The following is a 21,850-nucleotide window of genomic DNA, read 5'->3' on the forward strand; positions in this document are numbered from 1 at the left end:
CTTCCTTCAGAAAATGGAAGTCTTGTCCGAATGAAGAAAATAAAAAAGAACACAAAGTCTGGCAAAAGAAATGCAAGAAGACAATAAGGGATGCTAAAAAAGAATTTGAGGAGCACATTGCTAAGAACATAAAAACCAACAACAAAAAATTCTATAAATACATTCAAAGCAGGAGACCATCTAGGGAGGCGATTGGACCCTTGGATGATAACGGAGTCAAAGGCGTACTAAAGAACGATAAGGAGATTGCAGAGAAGCTAAATGAATTCTTTGCATCTGTCTTCACAGCGGAACATATAGGGCAGATCCCTGAACCTGAACTAACATTTGCAGGAAGGGATTCTGAGGAACTGAGACAAATAGTGGTAACGAGAGAGGAAGTTCTAGGCTTAATGGACAATATAAAAACTGACAAATCACCGGGCCTGGATGGCATTCACCCGAGAGTTCTCAAAGAACTCAAATGTGAAATTGCTGATCTGCTAACTAAAATATGTAACTTGTCCCTCGGGTCCTCCTCTGTGCCTGGGGACTGGAAAGTGGCAAATGTAACACCAATATTCAAAAAGGGATCCAGAGGGGTTCCCGGAGATTGCAGGCCAGTTAGCTTAACCTCTGTCCCTGGGAAACTGGTAGAAAGTGTTATTAAAGCCAGATTAACTAAGCACATAGAAGAACAAACCTTGCTGAAGCAGAGCCAGCATGGCTTCTGCAAGGGAAAGTCCTGTCTCAGTAACCTACTAGAATTCTTTGAGAGTGTCAACAAGCATATAGATAGAGGTGATCCAGTGGACATAGTGTACTTAGACTTTCAAAAAGCGTTTGACAAGGTACCTCACCAAAGACTTCTGGGGAAGCTTAGCAGTCATGGAATAAGAGGAGAGGTCCTCTTGTGGATAAGGAATTGGTTAAGAAGCAGAAAGCAGAGAGTAGGAATAAATGGACAGTTATCCCAATGGAGGGCTGTAGAAAGTGGAGTCCCACAAGGATCGGTATTGGGACCTGTACTTTTCAACTTGTTCATTAATGACCTAGAATTAGGAGTGTGCAGTGAAGTGAAGTTGACACACTAAATTGTTCAGGGTTGTTAAAACAAAAAGGGATTGCGAAGAGCTCCAAAAAGACCTCCCCAAACTGAGTGAATCGGCAGAAAAATGGTAAATGCAATTCAATACAAACAAGTGTAAAATGATGCATATTGGAGAAAAAATCTGAATTTCGCATATACGCTCATGGGGTCTGAACTGGTGGTGACCGACCAGGAGAGAGACCTCGGGGTTGTAGTGGACAGCACGATGAAAATGTCGACCCAGTGTGCAGCAGCTGTGAAAAAGGCAAATTTCATGCTAGCGATAATTAGGAAAGGTATTGAAAATAAAACAGCCGATATCATAATGCCGTTGTATAAATCTATGGTGCGGCCAAATTTGGAATACTGTGTACAGTTCTGGTCGCCTCATCTCAAAAAGGATATTATAGAGTTGGAAAAGGTTCAGAGGAGGGCAACCAGAATGATCAAGGGGATGGAGCGACTCCCTTACGAGGAAAGGTTGCAGCATTTGGGGCTTTTTAGTTTAGAGAAAAGGCGGGTCAGAGGAGACATGATAGAAGTGTATAAAATTATGCATGGCATTGAGAAAGTGGATAGAGAAAAGTTCTTCTCCCTCTCTCATAATACAAGAACTCAGGGACATTCAAAGAAGCTGAATGTTGGAAGATTCAGGACAGACAAAAGGAAGTACTTCTTTACTCAGCGCATAGTTAAATTATGGAATTTGCTCCCACAAGATGCAGTAATGGCCACCAGCTTGGATGGCTTTAAAAGAAGATTAGACCAATTCATGGAGGACAGGGCTATCAATGGCTACTAGCCATGATGGCTGTGCTCTGCCACCCTAGTCAGAGGCAGCATGCTTCTGAAAACCAGTTGCCAGAAGCCTCAGGAGGGGAGAGTGTTCTTGCACTCAGGTCCTGCTTGCGGGCTTCCCCCAGGCACCTGGTTGGCCACTGTGAGAACAGGATGCTGGACTAGATGGGCCACTGGCCTGATCCAGCAGGCTCTTCTTATGTTCTTATGTTGTTCTATCACAGGCTTGAATGGGTTGCAGAGATAAATTCTCTCCTTAATTATAAAGAGGAGTGACCAGAATTCACTCATCTAGGGGTCCTTTGGGGGCTTCTATCAGAGAACTATCAACCATCCAGGCACTCATCACCAAAGGAAGACATAGAGCCCATCACTGTGTTTGTATGGTACATTTGCATGGTACGAAGAATGATTGTGTATTGAAGGACACTTAGCCAGCATGTTTTCTGCTTCTCCAGCCTTTGGCCTAGACATAATGATCATCACAGCTTCCTGAAACCGAAGTTTGGGTCCTATACAGCACCCCAGAACCCTTCTGGGAAGGGGAGGGATATTAAGTAAGTAAGTAAGTCCAAAAAGGACATAACTAATAGGGTACACAAGCAGGAGAGACCTATTGTGCCAATGTTCTGCTTGGGAGCTTCCCATGGCCATCTGGTTGGCCACTTGTGGGAGCAGAATGCAGATGATGTAGGCCTTTGATCTGATTCAGCAAGGTTCTTCTCATATTATTGAAATGCACTACCATCTCTTATGGTATTCTGCTGCCCCTTAAAACTATTTCCCAGTGCTCATTCAGAAGAAAACTAATTTTATGACCTTTGCTTCAAAAGAGCTAAACAGAATAATTAAAATAATTATATTATAATTGAAACCTACAGTGTGATTATCGGCAGCTCAGCACCAGAAATTTTACCTTTAATCTACACCTCACGTCTCTGAGTAATGAATAGTAGTATAATTAAATGCATCAGCAATGATAATAAGGGACTTTTTAAGTCCAGTAATGTTATGCATTGTTGATGGTATCATAAACAGAAGAAACAAAATAATAATTTGATTACCATTTATTCATGACTAGAATTCATGTTTTTGAACTTACTTTCAATTAATGCTTTCATGGGAAACTTGACTGGGTTACCAATGTTTTGTTTAAACATCAGCAGGCAAAAAGGACAAGGGAAATGTGCAGAGTAAATGTAATGCAATAGAAACTACTAAGAGAAATCAGTGAAAAGCAACCAGAACGAGAAAATGTGTGCATACATCTCATCCCATTATCCTTATGTAATTGATAAACAGAAAAAGAAATTGACCATGGGTACTCATGTTATGTCCAAATTCTTCCTCCTCCTCCTCCTCCTTCCTACTATCAGAAAGTTTCTGCCTGTTAAATATTGTTCTTTATTATTATTATTAAACATTTTTAGAAAAACAGTAATTCTACATCAATTACAGCCTCCAAACATGAGTGCTGCTTGACACAAATAAGAAAACTTATAACCACTAAAACCTAAAAAAACCCTCCTCATATAAAAAACCCTTCATAGGATTTTAGGCATTCCAAATTTGAGCATAATAAGACAGAGGCTCTCTACCATGTTGTTTTTACTTATATAAATTGTGAATGGATACCAGGTTTCATAAAAAAAAATTTTTTAATAAAGCCTTGACTGCTAACTTTTCCATAAAAGCAAAACACCATACTTTCCTATACCAATAATCCACTGTAGCTCCTTGTAATGTTGTCCAGTGAGTTGCTCTGGTGATTCTAGCGGCCATCAACAAGTGACCCAACAAAGTTCTATAGATTATATCTTTATTTATGCCTTCAAATAGATTTAATACTGCCAATTGTGGCTTTCTATCTACTTGTATAGCGAGTTTGTTACAATTTCATTAAAAACTAAGGTCCAAAAATGTTTGTACCCTGGCACATTCCCACCACATGTGATGGTAGGTACCAGCTGATGTGCAGCCTCTCCAACATCTGGAGGAATGCATCCTGTTAATTCAAGACAGATGTATTGGTGTTAAATACCATCTATGGGCTATTTTTAACATGATTTCCCTTATTCGATTAGAAGAATCACTTAAGGTTTATTCCAAAACATTTTCCATTCTTCCTCCTCGACTTCTACTCCCCACTCTCCTTCCCATACTCTCTTTAGTCCTGACAAGCTTTCTCCTTCTTTATCTAATAAAAGTTGGTAGAGACTTGATACAATTCCCCTATCCCTGTCTCTTGCTGCCACTATGATGTTTTCAAAAAGTGATAAATTTGCCCTTCCTGCATCTTTAATATTAGAATGGTGAATAAATTCTGCTGTCTCCAAGGTAATCAGTTAATTTCTTGTCCCTCTAGTGCTGCTTTAGAAGCCTGCTGTGCTATTGGTGATCCATTAACATAAAAATTGTGAAGACAATAAAACCCCTTCTCTCTCCACTGCTGCCATGGTATGTGTTACTATTATAAAAGTCCAGATGAAAAAAGGGTGGTGTCATAGGTGATGATTTGGATAAAAGTCCAGCGCCGCTTGACCACACAAAGCCTGGGCGGGTGGTGCTTAGTTGCGGCTAGAGGGTGAAGCCGCAGCCGCCATTTAGAGGAAGGGCAGCATCACGCGTTGCATACAATATGTGCATGCGATGTGCTGCGTGAAGGGGCGGAGCAACATTGGGCTTATTTAAGCCCGCTCTGCACTCTCCTTCTTCTTCTTTGCCTTGAGACGTCATGGGACACAGACGGAACTGCGGAGCTGCGAGGGACAAAGACCGGCGGCCACTGAAGCGGCCGCGTGGTCGACGCCATTGTCTCTGGCGTGCACGGCATGGCGGCGGCTGGCAGAAGGCCACATTCATGGGCCTAATCGGCCTGTTAGTATATGGTCGCCAAGTAGGCAGTGCTAATTAGCGCTGCTGTGTGGCGGCAGGTGGCCTTGTTGTGAGGCTTGGCCAAGTATAAAACAAGAACTAAACGAGTGAAAGCAAGAACTCACACACATTCCACCCCCCCATACAGGGAGGAGGGAGTGGAACTAAACAAGTAAAAGCAAGAACATACACACACATTTTCCCCCCCATACAGGGACGAGAGAGTGGAAGTAAAACGTGAATACACATATTTTACATACTAAACAAGTAATAAATAGATGATAGATAGTTAGATAGATAGATGGATAAAAGCATCCCTTGGGGGTTTTGCTGACTGCTCCCACCCCATTAAAGGAGGAGGAGTGGAATAAGAGTGCACGCTCACTTCAGTTTCAATATTGCAATTGAATAATATAGACAGATAGATGGATGATGAGGCACCACATTTGATGGTTATTCTTGGGCATCTGGAAGCCAGGCTAGAAATGAGGCCAGTCATGGCAGGCTCTGAACAAATTAAGGGAAAAGGGAGCTGCACAGGCCTTTGAGCTGGTCAACTTAGGCCCTATTTGAGAGCCGGTGTAGTTTAGTGGTTAAGGTGTTGGACTACGACCTAGGAGACCAGGGTTCGGATCCCCACACAGCCATGAGGCTCACTGGGTAACCTTGGCCCAGTTAATACCTCTCAGCCTCATGCAATTTCCCCCTTTTGGTTGCCAAGGCTGGGTGTGAGTTCAGCCAGGTAGGGGGCATGAGAAAGCCTTTATGGACCTTTGTGCGGTGCTTTTAGTTAGGCTTGCGGCCTAGGTCTGGGCCTATATTAGGTTTAAAGTACTTTATCCTATTAATTTTATTACTAGGGGAATGCGGAGCTCCTTAGTTAGGCTTCCGACTTCCTGCTAGGCCCAGGAATACATTAGGTTGAGCTAATTAATTCCTTATTATTATATTGCATGGTGGCCTTTGTGTGGCCAAGCTGAGCCTTTTGGGCCTTTGAGAACATAAGAACATAAGAAGAGCCTGCTGGATCAGGCGAGTGGCCCATCTAGTCCAGCATCCTGTTCTCACAGTGGCCAACCAGGTGGCTGGGGGAAGCCCGCAAGCAGGACCCGAGTGCAAGAACACTCTCCCCTCCTGAGGCTTCTGGCAACTGGTTTTCAGAAGCATGCTGCCTCTGACTAGGGTGGCAGAGCACAGCCATCATGGCTAGTAGCCATTGATAGCCCTGTCCTCCATGAATTGGTCTAATCTTCTTTTAAAGCCATCCAAGCTGGTGGCCATTACTGCATCTTGTGGGAGCAAATTCCATAGTTTAACTATGTGCTGAGTAAAGAAGTACTTCCTTTTGTCTGTCCTGAATCTTCCAACATTCAGCTTCTTTGAATGTCCCTGAGTTCTTGTATTATGAGAGAGGGAAAAGAACTTTTCTCTATCCACTTTCTCAATGCCATGCATAATTTTATACACTTCTATCATGTCTCCTCTGACCCGCCTTTTCTCTAAACTAAAAAGCCCCAAATGCTGCAACCTTTCCTCGTAAGGGAGTAGCTCCATCCCCTTGATCATTCTGGTTGTCCTCTTCTGAACCTTTTCCAATTCTATAATATCCTTTTTGAGATGAGGCGACCAGAACTGTACACAGTATTCCAAATGCGGCCTCACCATAGATTTATACAACGGCATTATGATATCGGCTGTTTTATTTTCAATACCTTTCCTAATTATCGCTAGCATGGAATTTGCCTTTTTCACAGCTGCCGCACACTGGGTCGACATTTTCATCGTGCTGTCCACTACAACCCCGAGGTCTCTCTCTTGGTCGGTCACTGCCAGTTCAGACCCCATGAGCGTATATGTGAAATTCAGATTTTTTGTTCCAATATGCATAATTTTACACTTGTTTATATTGAATTGTATTTGCCATTTTTCCGCCCATTCACTCAGTTTGGAGAGGTCTTTTTGGAGCTCTTCGCAATCCCTTTTTGTTTTAACAACCCTGAACAATTTAGTGTCGTCAGCAAACTTGGCCACTTCACTGCTCACTCCTAATTCTAGGTCATTAATGAACAAGTTGAAAAGTACAGGTCCCAATACCGATCCTTGTGGGACTCCACTTTCTACAGCCCTCCATTGGGAGAACTGTCCGTTTATTCCTACTCTCTGCTTTCTGCTTCTTAACCAATTCCTTATCCACAAGAGGACCTCTCCTCTTATTCCATGACTGCTAAGCTTCCCCAGAAGTCTTTGGTGAGGTACCTTGTCAAACGCTTTTTGAAAGTCTAAGTACACTATGTCCACTGGATCACCTCTATCTATATGCTTGTTGACACTCTCAAAGAATTCTAGTAGGTTACTGAGACAGGACTTTCCCTTGCAGAAGCCATGCTGGCTCTGCTTCAACAAGGCTTGTTCTTCTATGTGCTTAGTTAATCTGGCTTTAATAATACTTTCTACCAGTTTTCCAGGGACAGAAGTTAAGCTAACTGGCCTGTAATTTCCAGGATCCCCCCGGATCCCTTTTTGAATATTGGTGTTACATTTGCCACTTTCCAGTCCCCAGGCACGGAGGACCCGAGGGACAAGTTACATATTTTAGTTAGCAGATCAGCAATTTCACATTTGAGTTCTTTGAGAACTCTCGGGTGGATGCCATCCAAGCCTGGTGATTTGTCAGTTTTTATATTGTCCATTAAGCCTAGAACTTCCTCTCTCGTTACCACTATTTGTCTCAGTTCCTCAGAATCCCTTCCTGCAAATGTTAGTTCAGGTTCAGGGATCTGCCCTATATCTTCCACTTTATATTCAGGTTGGCTGGAAGGTCCAAATCACCATAAATTAGGCGGCAGGGATCCTTTTCCTAATGGCATTTCTGTTACTTGTTAACTCTGAGACAGAAGTTTCCATTAATTGAATTTGGCCTCATATCGAATACCAAAGCATATGGCATTTGTTATGTTTTAAGAAGAACATGCAAACTTATGCAGGGAATTGACAGGTCTAACAGATGATAAGGTGGCTGGATGGGAGGATGGGAATAAAAAAGAAAGCCAGACTACTTATCAGGCTCTTATCCTCATTTCCAGAATCTTAGCCTTAATTGAAACGGGCTGCCTTGACAGGATCTTAGACTCGGGTTGACATGGAGGCTGCATCTTAAGACCCGGGCAGCATCTTCACCCTTTCCTGATGATCTCACAACAACAGCAAAACCTGATTGGTTGGGATTTTGATATCAGTTACTTGAAATCATCATAACAAGCAAACTGTGCAATTTGAACCTGCTAAGAGAAGGCTGCAGTGGGTCCAAACATTGGTGACGGCAGCATATCCTCAGTCTTTGTGCTTTAAGGGTACTGAGTTAGCTGCAATGACATGGTAGATAGTAAAATGTATTTACTCATAAACGATTTCCTTCCTTCCTTGCAGACAGATATGGGCAACAGGGAGATATGAGGCCTGGGGACTGCACAGGGGTAAGAGGAAGCTACCAGCATAAGGTGCTCAGGGACATATGTCCCTCCCCAGTTAGACTCCAGGTACTATGAACTTTGCTTACAGGCTACCCGGTTTAAAGGGAGGTTTGTCTGTGTCCTGGTATTTTTCCTTTGGTTTCCTGTTCCCATATTCCAACTCTCAGCTGGCCTTCACGGGCTACAATCTTAACTAGGTCTTCGTTATGGCAGTAATTGCCAGGGAAAGGTCACACACATACACTTGGGCACTGTTCTTGGCCCCTTCCGGATGCACCAGTTGGTGTAGGACCCTAAGAGGCAGTGGGCGAATTACACCTGATTCACTACCAGTCTTAATTAAGGGGTCAGGCAGTAATATGTTCATGCCAGATAGTTTGGAAACAGGGCACTACACTTCACTCAGCATGGTGCGTGCCTGTGGCAGAGATGCCTTATGCATTTTCTGTCACAGAACATTACCTATGCACTGCTAGGGCATTAACAATAGACTGCTATTTCTCACGTGGAGTGTTTCAGCTCTTTGGAAGGGGACGGTCAGGATATAACTGGGATCAGACGCAGTGAAGCACTATCTGTATGATTGGCTGTTCAAAGGTATGGCAGATTTGGGTGCATGTCCACACCTGAGGTCACAGTTTATAGTATGGCTACATAACGGGATTCCCTTCACAGAGGAGAATATAGAGAATCATGCCCTAGTGTTCTCCTTACTTGGTATCAAGATTGACTCTGGGGCCAAGGGTTTTAGGCTGCCTAGGGACAAGCTTGAAATGTTGCAGATCAGGATCCTGGAGTTTGTAAGGACCATGAAGTGTTTCCTTTCTGCCCTCCAGGTGTTAAAGTTCTTTTACGGTGGGTTATGACGCCATGGCAAGGCTTTCACAGCCTTACTACAGGTTCAGGGTTATGGATGCCTAAGTGTCGACCTGACTGTGCGGCCTTTGTCCTGCGGCTACAGGACTGAATTTGGGAGGGATTAGTTAGGGATTTCACCTTTCATTACCTCTTTTCCAGTGTTGGAGGTCGACTCATGGGCAGAAAAATTTCAGGGCCAATGGGCCAGGTTTTGTAACTCCCTTATTTAAGGACACTGGGGTTAGCCCCCTTGTGGATGGCCATAAGCCAATATGTTGCCCAGCATGATCACCAGCTATCAGAATGCAGGGGGGGATTCTCAGGAGTTCAGGGCCGCATGGGCTGTGCGAAGGTGGTAAAACCATTAGTAAAACCATCAGGTCTGGGGGATTTGTTAGTCTTTAAATTACTAATTATACAGCCATGAGAGTGGCTGTATACTATAGTCAGCGGGGATTTTTCGCATTCTGCAATGTTAAATGGAAAATACCCCCCATGCCATTCTGATGCTTCCCATAAGCTCATTTCAAAACAAAACCTTACATAACTTATAGTCCTGAACTCAGAAACGCTTGCTTAACAACCCTGTTAATTTCCATGGCGATACACAAAACAGTCAGAGAGAATAGACAGTTCAAAGTGTAAAAAGAGAGAGAAAAACCTCAGAGCCCTTTTGGACTTTTTTCTCTGAGAGTTATAATCTGTTGTCATTCATTAAAAATCACCCATGTTCACAGAGTACCTGTAATCCTAATACTGACGTTGCCCCATACTCTGACCTTCATCTGCTGCAGTTTAAAAGTTTAAAAAATGCCTGGCTGATTTTTAATTAATTTAATAAATTTTGGCTGGGACCCAATCATAGTCTGGAGCATGCTCAGTAAGGACCAACTGTCAGTGTTCTAAAAGCCTCATAGCTGCTGGGCTTGGCTAATAAGAGGGCCACACCCACACCAGACCTGATTTCACTTGAGACCGTCATGGCTTCCCTCAAAGACTCCTGGGAAGTGTAGTTTGTGAAGGGTGCTGAGAGGAGATTCCTATTCCCCTGAGAGAATGGTTCAACAGTCAGCCACTCTGACTGAAGGTCTGTGAGAGAAACAGGGCGTCTCCTAGCAACTCTCAGCACCCTTCACTAACTACACTTCCCAGGATTCTTTGAGAGAAGTCATGATTGGCTTTGAGCCATGGCTTTGAGAGAAGCCATGATAAATTGTTTTAAATTGTTTTTAAAATATGTGTTTTTAAATTTGTATATTTGTTTTTAATGTTTCTATTTATTGTAAACCGCCCAGAGAGCTTCGGCTATGGGGCAGTATATAAATACACTAAATAAATATATAAATAAATAATGATTGTCCAAAGTGTAATAGAGGCCTGGTGTGGATGTGGCCAGGGACAGCTTTGTTTTAAATTTGGGTGGGAGGTAGGGTTGCCAGGTTCAGGGCCTGATCCTGATCCTGTATCTTTAGGAGAAGAGAAAGTCAGCCAAGTGCTGGTGTTCTTGCAACATTGTAATGGGAAAAACCACAAGGTAGAATTGTCCCTTCCCCCTGCCCAACTGTGAAAGATACAGAAGACATCTTGGCTGGCAGGCCCAGCCTGGTCAGTTTTACCTATCCTAATCATGATTGCATAGGAGTATATCCGATTCAACTCAATAATCATACAAATGATCAGACCTGCCTTTTCCCTCCTTCCCCTTTCCTCTCCCTTTCTCCTCCCCTCTTCCTTCTTCCGCCTTCCCTGCCCACTCCAGCCCTCCGTCCCTCCCCCCCCGGTCAGTTTTATCTATCCTAAGCATGATTGCACGGGAGTAAATCACACTGAATTTAATAAACATGCAAATGATCAATCCATTCTCAGCAAACTTGCACAGGATCCCATTTCTTACCTCCCGGGTTAAAAAGCAGGGAAAATCACTCATAGGCAAAAAACCTTGCGGTTTAAGAACGTACCTATAGCCCACAGATATTTCTACCAAACTTTAAAAAGCAGGGAAATTGGGCAGCTATAGTGAATGCACCAGGGGAGCAGGAGACCTGAACTCCTCTCTGAGATATTGTACTGCCCTACAAAGTTGTCAAAATGCAAACACAATTTGGGTTGGTCTTTCACAGTCCAATCCACTTGCTGTGTAGCTTGGAAGAATTTGGTAACATGTGCCTCTGAGCATATGGTGAGTGGTGGCAACACCTGTAATCAGCCCAAATAATAGAAAGAAGGTATGTCCTGTGCTGATCTTGTTTTAGCCGGGAGGAAGCAACATTATTAAGACAGTTGATATAGTTCAGATGGTCACTTTAAATATGTCTGATTTACTTTGCAATTTTAGTGAAGTTTTCTATAGGAAATCATTTTCTTTTGCTTTTGTTTCTATGAATATGTGAAGTACAGCAACACTTTGCAAAATTTATACTAAAAAAACTCCAAACATAATTGTGGAATAATGGCACTGACGTCTGCATAATAATCTCCAGTGGACCTCAGAAGTGTCTCAGTTTGCACAAGATAAAACAGTGGGAGGTGAAATATATTCTAGCAAAATTCTAGGTGTGCTCTATGTTTTTAATTGATTGTGAACACCTTGCCTTAAATAAAGTGGTTTAAACATAGCAGGCTGAAAACATGCATCCTCTTTTTTCCAACAACTAGAGCCATTGCTAAAGTAGCAGCATATTGGAATCAGTCTGATTACAGCTCTATTTCTCCTTTTCATCCTCTTCAGGTGAGGCTGTTAACGTGCTAAACCGCTGCCTGACCGCGATAATGGACTGGATGGGAGCTAACAGACTGAAGCTCAATCCAGACAAGACCGAGACGCTGTTGGTGAGTGCCTTCTCTGACCAGATGGAGGATGTTCATCCTGTTCTTGATGGGGTTACACTCCCCTTGAAGGAACAGGTGCGTAGCTTGGGGGTTCTTTTTGATCCTTCCTTGTCACTTGAGGCCCAGGTGGCCTCGGTGGCACGGAATGCTTTCTACCATCTTCGCCTGGTAGCCCAGCTACGTCCCTATCTGGACAGTGACGACCTCGCCTCAGTTGTTCATGCTCTGGTAACTTCTAGACTGGACTACTGCAATGCGCTCTACGTTGGGCTGCCCTTGAAGACTGTTCGGAAACTACAACTAGTCCAGAATGCAGCGGCCAGATTGCTGACGCAGACCAGAAGGTCCGCTCATATAACACCTGTTCTGGGCCGTCTGCACTGGCTTCCTGTTTGTTTCTGGGCTAGATTCAAAGTGCTGGTTTTGACCTACACGGCATGGGACCGCAATACCTGGTGGACCGCCTCTCCCAATATGAACCTACCCGGACACTGCGCTCAACATCTAAGGCCCTCCTCCGAGTGCCATCCCATCGAGAAGCTCGGAGGGTGGTGACTAGAACCAGGGCCTTTTCTGTGGTGGCCCCCGAACTGTGGAACAGCCTCCCCGATGAGGTGTGCCTGGCGCCGACGCTACTATCTTTTCGGCGCCAGGTGAAAACCTTTTTATACTCCCAGGCATTTTAATGTGTGTTTTAATGGTATTTTCATCATTATTTGTATTTTTGGATGTTGTTTGGTTCTTTTATTGTTTGTTTGTTTTGTTTTCTTGATTTATTGTATTTATTGTATTTATATATTGCTTGTTTTTTATCTTTTTGTACACCACCCAGAGAGCCTTCAGGCTTAGGGCGGTATATAAATTAAATTAAATAAATAAATAAATAAATAAATAAAAATACATTAAACTGCAGTTTCAGGTCCAACTGTTAATGCACCCGAAATAGAAATAGACCATAACCTCCAGTTTGAAACAAAAAAGGCTATCTTCACCATCATATGACATTAACCAATAAAAAGGCTTTGAAATTAATAAAAATAAATTTGACACAGATTTCTAGGATGAATAATGAGGGAAATAAAATTTTCTAGTTTAGATTCTCTGTAGAAATATTAGTAACACAGGAAAGAAGCAAAATAAGAAGAACACCAACAAACATACACAAATATAATTCTCCATCTTTGGAGATGGCAGGTGTTGCCACCACTCACCATATGCTCAGAGGCACGTTACCAAATTCTTCCAAGCTACACAGCAAGTGGATTGGACTGTGAAAGACCAACCCAAATTGTGTTTGCATTTTGACAACTTTGTAGGGCAATCCAATATCTCAGACAGGAGTTCAGGTCTCCTGCTCCCCTGGTGCATTCACTATAGCTGCCCAATTTCCCTGCTTTTTAAAGTTTGGTAGAAATATCTGTGGGCTATAGGTACATTCTTAAACCGCAAGGTTTTTTGCCTATTAGTGAATTATTCTATATGTTTCATCAGTCTTTATTTCTTCTGTTAGGACCTCTTTCTCCTCTCTTGTCAAAGTGCGAAGAGCTGCTTTATTTGCATATGCCTCTACAGCTGAATGGTCTACCTGACAATCTTTATATAGATTTGAGGAGAAATCTGTGAAGGCTTGCCCTATGCCCAAATCTGTCCAAACTCTAGAGCCATCTGTTTTTTTGATAATATGTATTGTGCATTTTTTATGTTTATGTTTTAATCTATTTGCTAATAGCCTTGAACTTTTACTACCATGTTCAAAAAAATTTTATTTTGTGTAAAGCATATAAATTAAAATTGTATTTGTTTCAATCAAGTCTAATTCATTTCTTCTCTAATTCATTAGAGTCTTGTATATCTGTTATGAACTGGTAACACCATATTGCTTTTGTAGCAATGCAATTTCATTTTCCAATCTGCTGATCTGTACCCTATTCTTTTTCTTAATCTCAGAGAGTTCCTTAATGAATATACCCCAGACGACTGCCTTCATCGCTTCCCATTGTGCATCTATAGATATTCCTGGAGTTTCATTTTCTTCAAAATAATTTATTAGTGCTTTTCTAATCTTGTCTCTGCTAGATTGTGAGGTAAGCAACCACAGATGTAGGCACCAAGAGGACACTGTGGCTGCTGATTGGGAAAGTTGCAATATGGCTGATACCGGAGTATGGTCCGTAATCCTTATTGTTCCTATATCAGCATCTTGCACAAGGGGAAATAGGGTGTCTGAAAGTAGTATACCTTCAAGTATTGAATGAGATTTACAGACTGATGAGAAAAACGTGTGACTACGATCATTCCGGTGCAATTCTGACCATATTTCTCTCATACTGTAATGTTGTAATGTTGCAAAATTGCATTTTGCTCTGATCGATCGTCTAGCCAACTTTTGATTTCTGAACAAATTTTGTTTTCTTGGATTTCCCAACTGTGGTTACAACTTTTAGACTGATATTGAAATCTTATTGCCTAATTTAAACTTGTGGAGTTTCTTAAAGAGACTCTCAAATAAAATTCTGTCCTTTATTGGGGACACATATGGAGCAAAAGGTGAGTAGCTCTTTTCCATCTAATAGCCCAGCTATAAATATAAGACGACCTTCTGGGTCTCTCAGAACTTCAACAAGGAAATTTGATTTTAAAACTACTGACACAGCTCGTGCTTTGGATGTGCCTCTGGCTAAATATTGATTTCCAAAATAGGTGTGTTTTAACAAGATCTCTGATTTTTTAGGATTCTAAATTACTTGCAAAAATAAAACAGTAGGGTGCATTTGCCTAACATATGAAAGTATACGCCTTCTTTTAATTACATGTCCTAAACTCTTTACATTTAGAGTCACCACTTTCACACTACTCATGTCACTAAGCTTTCCTCAAGAGATGTCTGTGAACTAATTGCATCTAAATGATGCAGATGATTAATCGAGAAATCAGTTCAATCTGCAGCAAAATACCCTCCCCCTTTCCCACACTTTCCCTAACCCCTTTATCCCCAAAGTCAGTAATAATCATTATTCAGAACAATAAACTCCAACTTTATTCAGAACAATAAACTCCAACTAAATGAAAAAAATTCTCCTCAAAAAAGGGTCCAATTAAGCTAGTCCTAATAAAATAATTGGGCTAGTGCTTGTGCCAGCTGGCTCAAGCTTATTGACCCACGGTACTATGAGCACTGTATTGTCGAGGAATGACTGTTATAAAGCCTAAACAATTATATTCCATGCCCCCATATTTCCCCCCTTCCCCCAGAGTAACATTCAATAAAGTTTCAAGTACAGGACCACAGTATTAAGGAAGAAAAAAAATTCTTCCTTCGCATGAACTTTCAGACTGTCCCCTTGACAGATTTATTTAGACTATAATTATTTAAAGTTGTCCCCTCCTGACTCTTATACCTTTGACCTCTATCCTCTCAAAAAGGAAAGAGATTGTGATGTAGCTTGCATCCATATAAAGAGAAAACTTTTAAGTAGAGCATGACGTGTTGGGTCTAGCTGCATTTTGCAGTAGAGGGAGTCGTGATGAATCTTGCAGGTTGCAACACTTGCACTGTGCTCCTTTTGTATGCTGCTTCTCCCCACCCCCCTTGATCCTCTGACTGTGGAGAGAGCTTGCCTTCCTGCATCTGTTGTTTCTTCTAAAACTGGAACTTCTAGCTGTTCTACATTGCATGCAGTGAGTAATCCGTGGGCTTCTTTCAGTGCAGATGCTGAGAGGAGCTGGCCATTACATGGTATAAGCAACCTAACAGGGAAGCCCCATCGGTATCTAATGCTTGCTTTTTGAAGTACGGTTGTTATTGGTCTGAAGTCTCTGCATCTTTTCAAAGACCTGCAACACTGTAACAGCATTGTCCTTATAAAACAAATCCTTCATTTTTCTCACCTTTTGCATGAGTTCTTTTTTGGTGTATCTTGCCAAGCACACTATGATGTCCCTCGGCGGAGCTTTGTTAAACCCTCTGCTAGTGTCCTGTGTGCACATTCCACATCTGAAGCTGTGAGTTCAAATTCTGTAATAGTAGTGGCAAGCCAGGCAGCTATAAATGAGGCCATTGAGGGGGAGTGTTCCTCCGCCCCTTCTCTAATTCCTCTAAAATGAATATTCGAGAGATGTGTCCAATTTTCCAATTATTCCAACTTATTTTTTATAATTTGATTTTTCCATTTCAAAATTAACACATCTTCCACATTGGTCAGGCCCAGATCTAAGGCATCTGATGCTGAGGTCACTATATTATCAAGCCACTCACCGAGTGCCTCGATCTTATTTTCCAGAGGCTTCAAGGCTATATTCCAGCTGCCTTCCAGATCCACTTTAAAGAACTCTAATTGAACTGCCAAACCTTCTTTTGAGAACGGGGCATTAGCCCCTGCTTCTTGAGGTGTTGTCTTTGTCTTCATCTGACCCCCTTCATCTGTGAAAGGTGCTCAGAGGAGACTCCTATTCCCCTGACAGAGCTCCAGTGGCCAAAGTGGTTTAACTGTCAGCCACTCTGATTGAAGCTCTGTGAGGGGAACAAGGCGTCTCCTAGCAACTCTCAGCACCCTTCACTAATTACACTTCCCAGGATTCTTTGGGAGAAGTCATGACTGTGTAAAGTGAAAGTCTGGTGTGGATGTGATTTTTCCAAGCTACACAGGAAGTGGATTGGACTGTGAAAGACCAACCCAAATTGTGTTTGCATTTTGACAAATTTGTAGGGCAGTACAATATCTCAGAGAAGAGGTCAGGTCTCCTGCTCCCCCAGTGCATTCACTATAGCTGCCCAATTTCCCTTCTTATTAAAGTTTGATAGAAGTATCTGTTGCCTATAACCACACAGGTTTTTGGCCTATTAGTGAATTATATTTTTTATTATTGTAAGGAGAGATGTTTGTGAGATTTTCTGCTTTGGGTGCCAACATAATTCGGCAATCTGCAGGGGAGGCGTGTACCTTTATTGTTCCACCTTGGGCAGCGGAAGACCCAGTGTGCTTCCAGGTTATTTATTTTTTAATACACCACAAATAAAATATGAAATTAATATCTGTGTACCCATCTCACAGTTTTCAATCTTCTCTTCTCTAGGATTTAATTTTTATAAATCTTACAGAACAAAAAAGGAATGGTGCAAGTCTATGAAAATGCTTACAAAATTATTATTTTAATTTTTAAATTCATACAAGAACATAAGAAAGTCAAGGTGCATAGTACAAGAATTTCAGTTCACAAAGCTTTATAGTAAAGTTCTTTAAATAGGTGAAAGGGAAAAGCTGTTTTTACCAATACTGCAGGATCCATTAAAACAGAATTTTACTTATTTTTTCCCTTATTTTTTGCACCCATTTACAAATCGGAAATCCATTACATTTATTAGGCATAGTGTCTGTGCTGCACTTTAATTATAACTATATATTATTATGTAATCATCTGAACCATGCACATTCTAAGGATATGGAAAATCAAGAAAGGTCCAGCAAACAGACATTCAATTAAGGAGAGCACATATTAATAAGTATAAGTTAATTTTGAAAAATAAATTAGGTTATTGTAACTTCTGAACAAAAAAAATTCATTCAAAAAGAAAATTACATTGAAAAGCCTTTGGAAGACAAGACAAGTACATAACCCTAATTGTAATCTATTCTTTCCAGACATTTTTATGGCTTGTCCTTTTTTCTTTTCTTTTTTAGATTTTTCATTATAAAAATGCGGGGGGGGCACATCTCTCACTCTGCCCCGTCTCCATTCCCCCTTCATCACACTTTTTCTTTTACTTAGTTCTGTAATAAAGCTTTTCTCCGTAATTTGTTAAAAAGGTAATTATATATTCAGAAGCCAAGGTGCCAATAAGATAACCTTAACATACTTATTACAAAAGCCAGAGTACAAATGTACTTTGGTAATTGGAAATGTGATTTTTGAAAAGGGGGGGTAAAATATACTGCCACTAAACTTGTCAATTCACACAGCAACAATAGTTTTCAGATGCCTCATGATAGAAAACCTCATATTCATCTTCCAGCCTTACCATTAGGTAGAGCAAAGTTGGTAAATGCTGGGGGTGGGAGGTGACCGCAGCTGCCTAAGCATTTCCACTGAGCCCTCTCCTGAGGCTGTTCCTATACTCATGAGTTGTTGCCTGAGCAGCAGAAATGCTGATTTTTGCTGGCCTGCATTGACTAGCCTAGTCACCTTCTCTGAACACATTACAAACAATGCTGCTTCTACTGGCCCAGTGAGGAAGGCAGCCAGTAAGATTACATGATAATCCTAGCAACTCGGAAGGCTGGGAGAGAGAGTGCCATTTTCTTTTCTTTTTTTCTCTTCTAGAGTATTTTGCCCCTTTCCATGAATTCCAATGGGAGGTATAGTTGATTGCAAGCCCCGCGGCTGGCAAAGTTTATGACTATTTGGAAGGATATAACCATGGAACTAAGAGGCTTAGGATGCCTCATTATTGGACCGACTACTGGTGGTGAACCCATGATAGTGGTGGAGTCTGCTACTGCTACAATGAGATCTCTGGCAGCAAACTTCCCTCTCTGCTCATGGGGACAGAAGTCAGCAGTATCCAATAGCAGCACTCCTTGGGAGCTTATGATTGCTCTCTATGTTTAAAATAATAGGTTTAACAAACTGAAAATATGTGATCATATGACTTTTCTATTACTGTTAAGCCCCTTAACAGAAGTTGCAATCCTTATGGGGGTTGACTCTTCTCTCAGGAGTATTTATTTAATGAGTGCAACAATCTCATCATATGTCTTATTTTCAATAACTAATTACCTTGTTTAAAATCCCCATAGCCTAAAATTATAATTGCGTTACTGTTATGTTTTCCTTTTCATTCATTTTTCATAATTTGGATTCCCATAATTAGACATTACTACTGGTTCCACTTTTTGTTAATTCAGTTCAATCGATATGCCATGACTTGCTATTATATAAAGTTGTTACTGCATTATTGAAAGTGATTATACTCCACTCATTATAGTTCAGCACTCAAATAACCTCACTTCAGGGCATCAACCAATATTTGTTAGGTTTATAACTTAAACCTAGCCTAGTCCCGCCTTCACGAGCTCTGAGTGTTCTCCCACTCAGTTTGGTTTGGTTTCTCAGGGGGGGGTGATTTTACTCATTTTTAGACATCCAAGGCTACAGAGTGACTTGGAATCTTAACGAGTTCCCAGTCTGACTTAAGATGCCTTGTTAAGGGTGCAATCTGACCAGAAAGTGAGCATCTCTCTCAAATCACCCCAATTCATCTCACAATTTGAAATGCACACTGATAGCTTCTAGCTGGAGTTGGTGGAAAATATGAGTCTAGTCAGCCTCCAGAAGCTGCCCAAATGGCTGTCTGGGAAACCTGCTTCTTGGGAGGTGTATCTGTTTACTTGTACTAATGTTCTGCTTATATATCTGTAAACAAAGCAACTGGTGCAAAAAGTTTCCAGTGACCTTTGTCCCCTAAAGGTAACAGCATTGTCGTGCAGCTCCTGGCACTTGCCACTACTCGGAGAAGCAGGAAACATGTAGTGTTAGTGTCCACAGAACCTCAGATGCGTAAGCTGTTAGAACCACCTCATGAGAGGTAGGTCAGCAATGTCATCCCCATCTTGCATTTGTGGGGCAAAGTGACAGGCAAACCTCTAAGGCCACTATAGTTGAAATAAAATTTGAATTGGAGGCTTCCTGATACACCTTCTCTTCTGGCTACCTGACATGAGAAAAAGTTGAGGAGAACATTGGTTTATGAGACTGTAGAATATGTGAGAAAGTAACATCGGACTGAAGGGCACTGGATAGCAAATGAATATGGTGGAAAAAGGAAGATGAAACAAAATGATATGAGAAAGCAAAAGAGTCCTTGAGATGAACAAAGAACCCCAGAATAAATGCTTTAAAAATACTGGAGTCATGCCACATCAGGAACAAGAAATGGTAACTAAGGAGACTAAGAGAGAGAGAAAGAAACTAGACAGTTAATCATACAATTTATTCATCAAGAAAAAGTAGAGAACTAAAAGTGTAAGCAATGGAAGAGAAAAGGTCAAACACACATAATTTTCCTCCCTGATTCTATTAACATCTATGGGTCATAGACTTTTGTTAAAAACTTAATTTCATGACCAGTAAGCTTCATCCCTACCCAGCTGAGAAAGCCCTGAAACCTCCTTCAAATTTCAGCATTTTCAAATGATCAAGTACTAAATCTAGGTTGAACAGTGTGAAAAGGAGGACACACTATATTAACCAGGAGTTTTCTTCAGCCACGTTATTCTTATGGGAAAGTGATGGTGTCAATCGTGCCATTGTCAGTACTCAAAAGATACGGATTTTAGCCTGGCCCATATTGCATGATTTCCACAAGTTAATGCCCAGTTAAACTTGATGTAGCCTACAAAATCTCTTAGATTTTGAGCTGTTGTAATTTCCTTGAATGTCAAACATGGAGTCAAACCAAACCTGATATGAATCTGTTTGGGGTAGGGTTGCCAGGTCGGAGCCATTCAAAAACCTGAGATAATGGGGGAGGGTCCTAGTGACGTCACGGGGCGGGTCCTAGTGATGTCACGGGGCGGGCCCTAGTGACGTCACGGGGCGGGCCCTAGTGATGTCACGGGGTGGACCCTAGTGACATCACGGGGCGGGCCCTAGTGACATCATTAAACATGATACATTGTATCAACCACAGTTGCTTGGAGCATACCATTCAAAAAAAATTCTCTGATTGGAGATTAAAATAGAAATCTTACCTAAAATAGGGTGTTCCTAAGTCCATCTGAAGTGACAAGGTCATTCTTTCTCACAAGCTTAGGGTGATGCAAAATGGAAATGGACTGCCTTCAAGTTGATCCCAGATAGGGTCTTCATGGTAAGCAGTATTCAGACAGAGGTGGTTTACTATTGCCTTCCTCTGAGTCTGAGAGGCAGTGACTGGCCCAAGGTCACCCAGGGAGCTTCATGGCTGTGTGGGGATTTGAACCCTGGTCTCCCAGGTTTTAGTCCAATACTCTAACCACTACACCATACTGGCTCTCAATCCATAATACAAAGTTCTAATATTTAATTCCTCAATGGCCATGTTACTATATAAGCTTTTTTTCTGGATCCCTTAATTATAGGGTGATTGTGATAATGAAAAATCCACCCTCAGTCAGGGAAAAGTCTTGAATGAGCATAGTTTGGGGGGCTCTTCTAGATGAAGCTTTTGTTGTGCACTCGCTCTACCTTATTCACTGAATTTTTCAGAGGGTCCTATTCTTAAATTGCTCCTGTTCTTAAAACAAGCTGTCATTATTTAAATGGAGACTGTCATGTCACAAATTAAAAACACATTTTTTTTTAAATGTGGTGGGGGTGGGGAGAAAAACACAGCTCTAGGGGAGGGCAGTGCACCCATTTGCCCCACGCTAGCTACAGGGCAGGACCAAGTGGGCAGAAAGTAGATTGGGATGAATCTCTTGGGTGCTTTGCTGAAGTTTCTGGCTCTGTAGTTGGATGCAAGGAGGCAATCTCTGCCACACTGTAAACTGCCAGGTGACATTCACCGGCTCCAATGAGTTCAAGGACCAGTGGCAAAAGATCAGCTAAGAATCAGGTTTCCATAATAAACTCAGTTTTGCAAAAGCTGTTGTGTATCCTTAGCAGTTCTCTACAGTTCAGTAACTTGACATGGCCTTTATTAGGGAAGGACAGACAAATGAGAGGTGATAAAGAAAAGAGGGTGAGAGAAAGAATGAAAAGAAGGGTGTCCAACTTGCTTTTGGCTTTATGTTCACCTACTGCCAGCTCTGTCAGAAGTGACAGTAGGAAGAAAGAAGTGTGCATGTGTGTGCCCACACCACAGCAAGCGAAATCTCTCTCTCAAGCCACCTCCTGTTTTAAAAAGGACTGTTTATGTTCAAGCACAATGGATTTTATTTCTATATCGAGAGGCGCCAAGGTTTTGAGCATGTTG

At 41.7% G+C, this 21,850-nt stretch overlaps 1 protein-coding gene across 5 annotated transcripts in view; it reads right to left on the reverse strand.

Annotated features, from left to right (window-relative positions):
• NAV3 (neuron navigator 3) overlaps positions 1-21,850 on the reverse strand; it is a 1,044,290-nt gene that overhangs the window by 755,211 nt on the left and 267,229 nt on the right. The gene's annotated exons all lie outside the window — the stretch shown is intronic.

The sequence above is a fragment of the Rhineura floridana genome, chromosome 8 (assembly GCF_030035675.1).
Source record: "Rhineura floridana isolate rRhiFlo1 chromosome 8, rRhiFlo1.hap2, whole genome shotgun sequence".
NCBI lineage: Eukaryota > Metazoa > Chordata > Lepidosauria > Squamata > Rhineuridae > Rhineura > Rhineura floridana.